General features: G+C 31.6%; 1 protein-coding gene across 1 annotated transcript in view; it reads left to right on the top strand.

Annotated features, from left to right (window-relative positions):
- Positions 1-408: 408 nt before the first annotated feature.
- The window catches only part of LOC129216909 (protein phosphatase 1A-like), a gene marked incomplete at its 3' end in the record, with an annotated part of 28,577 nt that continues 22,985 nt past the window's right edge, over positions 409-6,000 (top strand). Inside the window, 1 exon segment of the mRNA XM_054851125.1 lies at positions 409-539.

Raw genomic sequence — 6,000 nt, 5'->3', positions numbered from 1 at the left:
GCGTGGTTACATTAAAATATTTTTGGGATTAGAATATATTTCGCCGGTGCAATACGTAATTCAACAACGTTTCAGCGGTTTCAGTTAGAATCAATCAATTTATTCAAATAATCATATTGGGGAAAAAATAGTTTGCACTCTAAAGAAAAGATGTAAGACGTGGTTTTATAAAACAAAAGTAATTGGTTTTCGTTAAAATCTTCTAGATGAATACTTCATTTAGAATTTTTTTTCGTCATATAATAAAAATTGCACTACACGGTTGTATACTCTTTGCATATGATTTTTAAACCAATTTTCATTAGTTTATGATGATTTTGTTTCATTAAGTATCTCTAAAGTGAATAATACGTTAACTATTCGAAAAGATTGTTGCACATTGTTTACGCGGAGATCCATTTGAAATCTAGACATCTCAGCACAATTTATATCATTCACATTTTAGTGATGATGATTAATCTGGGTAGCAATGGTGGATGATGATGTGCAAGTGAAAAATAACATTAAACCTTCCTATTATTATTGATGAAGATTCCTAAGTAAGTGTTAGAATTGCATAGTTTACTGCAGTGATGAACTTCGAGAGCATGTCTTATAATCGTTATAATGTTGCACGCTATTACGAAATTATCTGCAATGTACTATAAACATGTTTTAACGCTTCCAACTTTAATAAATATTATCACAAAATGTGTTGTACTATAGCAATATCTACCTGATTTAAAAAATACCATTAAAATATCTTGATTGTTCCGCTATATTAAATTTCATTTGTTGGCAAATCACTTTCGTCACGAGGAAGTTACTTTTGAAACAATATACCCTTCTGTATTTACGGTTTTGCTGTGAGTATTTTCGAGTTAGTTTTCAAATGTGTGTTTCTACTGTCTTGATCAGCTTCAGGTTTTGAAAAAAATGGGTGCTGCAGACATGTTGCTGCAATTTAAATTGTTTGAAGTTTTCAAGATTTTAAAATTCGTTGGCGTTTAGTGACTTACTTCGATCGGGCTGTTTTAATTCAAATTTCGTAGTTCTATATTGTTTGTAGTTCTCTTTGTTCTTTGTGTATGAAACATTGCTTTCTGTTTTTATTTTTTACCTATTTATTTTAATCCTGAATAAGCTCCTTTAAAGTGCTTGCATTTTATCTAAAATTCAGTTCTAAGATCGTGTAAAAAAAGAGTTCACAATGAGAGTAATTTGCACACTGAACTAAAGTTTATATCCTGAAATATGACATTAAGCTTGATTAACGGTAATGGGTGTCTTTTGGTATGCAAGCCTTTTATTAACCATCCTGCAGTTATTGCTGTCAAACAGTTGCTTGTTAAATACACAAGATAGTATCTATGAAGTGCAAACATTCATAATTAACCTTTTAAAGGGGGTTCTGTAAAGTAATATGATATTGTTGGGGACACGTCAAACTTAAATGAGGAAAGGGGGGAGAGGAATTTTATCTTGTCAAGTGAAACACCTAAATTTACCTACTGATAAAATGCAAGAATCACAAATGCCTAACCATAACAAGTAAAGACATTAGAAATACACCGCCAGCTCAGTCATTCCAGCCGAGGACTGCAGTTTCGTGTTTGTTAGCACTCACCACCCGGCATAGGAAAGTGACTGAGTTGGAGTTGTAAAACCTCTTAAGGAAGCCAAGAGTGCAAAACAAACTGGTAGCTAATATAGAATTAGCAGACCAGACGAGTGACCAAAGCAATGGTTCGGTTCAACTCGAAGATTGAATGCGAGGCAATTTATATTCAGTAAATTACCACCCATTAGCCTGGGCTAAAGCAGAAATACGTGAAATACACCGCCAGCTCAGCCATTTCCAGCCGAGGACTGCAGTTTCGTGCTTATTAGCACTCATCAGCCCGGCATAGGAAAGTGACTGAGCTGGAGATAGAAAACCTCTTAAGGAAGCCAAGAGTGCAAAACAAACTGGTAGCTATTAGCAGACCTGGAGATGGAAAACCTCTCTAAGTGCCGCTGGAAAGAGCCTTCAAAGTTACGAAGTCGGTGTTATGGGAAGTTTCCTCCCGATTGCTTTTTTGCATTTAAATATTTTGAGATAATTTTTTCTGCATACGATTCTTCACAGCAGTACAAATAATGATGCATGTTTTTAAATTTTTCTTTTTCCATTAAAATTTAATATTAAATGGAGGTTAAATTTATGAGTTGACAAAGCAAGAGGTGCTTTCTGTTTAAATGCTTCATAAATACGCAAAATCAAACATTTGCTCAAATTGAAAAACTACGCATCATTCTTGAAAGTTTGGGCTTTTCAGGGATACCTTTCTTTTAATCATACTTAAATTAGGATAAGAGTAATTGAATGGGAAACTGGGAAATTTTGCAAAAATCGACAAATTTCTGTGTTAACCACGCCTATCACCAGTGACAATAAAAGAATAGAGGGGACAGCTTCCCTATTCCCAGTTGGGGATGGGGCACATAGATCATCTTCAGGGTAATAAAAAACGTGTTAAGAGGGAGAGGATGACAGCAATTAAAGGTTGAATGAGCGAGAGCACTTCAGGTCTAAACTTGGAGTAGACTTTTTTTGAGCTTCGCTTCGCAACTTTTTCCTTGCTTACATACAGATTTGGAAATACATTTCCTAGCAGGGGCAAGCCCACAAGTAATTCAAATAAATCTGAAACTTTTTTTAGTGAAAATATTACGCTATGTAACAGGTTTGCATTTTAACTTTGCGTAATTGCCATATTATCAACTATATTTTAATACAAAACAAAAACTTCCTTTCAGAAAAAATGTATCAGAAGTGTAATATGCAAATAAAATAAAACAGATGTCATAATTATGTGCCCATTGAAAGTGATTACAATGAGCTTTGAAGAAAAGCATCAACAATCTTTTGTGCTAATAAACAGGTTGCCTTAACTAGGCTGATGAAATACTGTGAAAGCACTTATTCTTACAAGCCTAAATTTTCGCAAAATTGAAAATTTACGAACTTGTGAGCTGAAAATTTTGCGAATTTTATGTGAACAGAATTATTCTATAAATAAATATTTTGCTAGGTTTAAATTTTCGTGATTACGACGAGCTCTGGAAAATTGCAAAAATAAGTTATTTTAGAGTACTCAAAGTCATCACATAAATACGCTATCCTGAATCACTATTGTTCTAATGAACTAATTTTCACTTGCTGATAATCTAACTTCATGGTTTGAAAAGAGCCTTATAATCAGTTATATTATGAAACTATATTATAAATATTGAATACAGGTTAATATAGCTCATGGTACACAAAACATTACAAGACTAAAAACTAGTTTTAACAATAAATTATTCATAAAATAACGTTTCATGCATCAAAAAAAACATCCAATAAAACATTAGATGATAAGAAAATGGGAATTATAGAAGGTAAGAGATAGTCAAATCTTCATTGTTGAGAAATTATTCCTTAGTTGGCCATCGCAATATGCCATACCCTTTCAGTGTTGTTACCAGTAACCAGCTTGAATACGAAATAAGACTTTTTGATAGTGAACCAAAAAACTGTTTGTGCTTAAAACTAATTGTTTTTTAAAAAAATTAATTATAAATAATTTGCTCACAGCGACCTCCGATCAAGGTGCACCTGAATTGTTTTTTTTCCTCTCTGTCAGCTGTGTGTCCTGTTATTTATTCAAATAGAATTTATTTTTATGTTTTTAAATTGAATAAAGATAAGGAACATCTTAAAATTACATGCAAAACTCATGTGAATAAATTATGTGAAACATTTTTAATGAATGCGAAAGTGCTTAGGGCCGATCCATGGAAAAGGATCATTTTTGTCCCACACGTGAGGTCATTAAAAAATACTTTAAAATATTGTAGAGCACATTTTTTCTGCTTAAGAGATTACAAACTTATGTGTTTATTCTTAAGCAAAAAATTTCGTCATTACCCTTTAAAATTATTACTTTTTAACGAAAAAGATAAACAGTCACATGCTTGACAAGCGGTTGACTTTTTCGTGGATTAAAAAACGGTTAACAGGAAGTGATGCTGCGCTCCGGACAGTATACTGCAGTTTATTACAAATCTTTTAGCACAAAATTCTTTTTACAGTAGAACCTCCATTAAGGGACACCTCTATTTAAGGGACATTTTGACTGGTCCCAGTCCCTTTTAATAGGGACTTCTATGTATTTACCTTTAATTAAGGGACATTCACAAAGCTAAAAAATAAAGTATAAGCACATAAGAAATGTTAAATTTACTGGAATTCAAGTTTCACTTTCCTCCAAAAATATAATTTGAGGTAAGTTTGACTTAAACATATGTGAAGGAGACAAATAATGTATTGTAAAAAAAAAAAAAAATGCTGAAATTAACATGCATGATTTCCCCTCTTAACAACTTATTCAAGTAGGTAGAGTGCACAGCAACTGATTAGCTTTGTATATAAAACTTAAAGTTTGAACATTAATATTGTAATTCACATAGTATTATATTGTAGTTTATGCAACATAAGGCAAATATATGTAATGAATTACATATTTTTATCACAAACAAAATTTTTGATTAAATTTTAATTAATAAAATAATAAAACATAGAAATTTGAATAATTGTGAATTTTATTTAGCATTTGGGGCATTCCACGGTATTTTTGACATTTATGTAGAGTCAGTAACGTGACCTTTTTTGCCATAACTTTTTAATTTACCGTTTGATTTGCAAATTATTTTAATTTGAGCTGGTGTGTTGATAGGAAAAGATCAAAATAAAATAATATGCTAATCAAACAGTAAATTAAAAAGTTATGGCAAAAAACATCATGTTACGGACTCTACATAAATGTCAAAAATACCTTGGAATGCCCCATTTACGAAACATTTTCAGTACTTAATCATTAGTGTCAGTTGTGTTAATGTTATTGTGATATTATACTACTAAGTACATGGTATGTATCAATTCATCCACCTCCGAAAAAGGGACACCTCTATTTAAGGGACAAAATGTCAAGCCCCCTTAGTGTCCCTTATTGAGAGGTTCTACTGTAAATTAAATATTTCGGTGCCTTAAATTTCATGTTTAACATTTTTCAAAGTAGGGGAACATGGGGCAAAGTGAAATGTTCAAATATTTACTCTGCTTTTAGCGCCACCTGCCTAGTGATAACTTAACTGTATAGTTACACATGGAGTCGATTCCAGTCAAGAAAAAATTACCTCTAAAGATCAAACAATATGATAGTACAACAATTTTCAAAAATTAATACTCAAATTGTGATATTTTGTTGTAAGTCAAAAATTATTTTTGTTATTTAATGATAAAGTTAGTTTTATTAATACTTTAAATATTAATCAAGACCTACTAATGTATGGTGCAGTATTTACAGGGATCTGTCCAGGATTTTTCACAGGGTCCGTTTTTTGTGAAAAATAAAATAATTTTGTGAAAAATCAATTATTTTTGTGAAAAATCAAATAATTAAAAAAAAAAAAAATTTTCTCGTAAAAACGAAAGTTTAGATTCTTGAGATGGTGGAAACTGCATCATTGACACTTAAAGTTGAGTGTTTTCTCTCTTTTCTGTTGAGAATATCATTCTTGAGTGTTTTTCTAGTATTTGAAGAGAGGGGGGAGGCATCGCTCCTTGGGAGATGGGCACCCCTCAAGTATCAATATTTATCTACCATTCTACATCATGTTAAATTATACTAGAAATGTTTTTTGTATAGTATTTAAAATAACTGTAAGAAAAAAAATTAGGCAGGGGTTCAACATTTAACTTTTTAACTCAAGACTCTGCTTAAGAGCACAAAGTTTCGTTCAAACCTTATAAACTCCGTGATTTTCACAAAAATAAAAAAATATTTTATTTGTTTACCTCTAAACTAAGCGTACTAAACATCGAAAATTCGAAAAATCAGATTTCCGCAGCGGATGCAAAAAGATTGCAATCCTCAAAGTGAAGGAATCAAAAGTATAAAAACGGCATGTAAAATAAATATTTTTGATAAAATTACT

This window comes from Uloborus diversus, chromosome 2, assembly GCF_026930045.1.
Source record: "Uloborus diversus isolate 005 chromosome 2, Udiv.v.3.1, whole genome shotgun sequence".
NCBI classification, from domain to species: domain Eukaryota; kingdom Metazoa; phylum Arthropoda; class Arachnida; order Araneae; family Uloboridae; genus Uloborus; species Uloborus diversus.
Note: the sequence above shows the minus strand (reverse complement) of the source record. Positions and strands in the feature narration are given on the sequence as shown.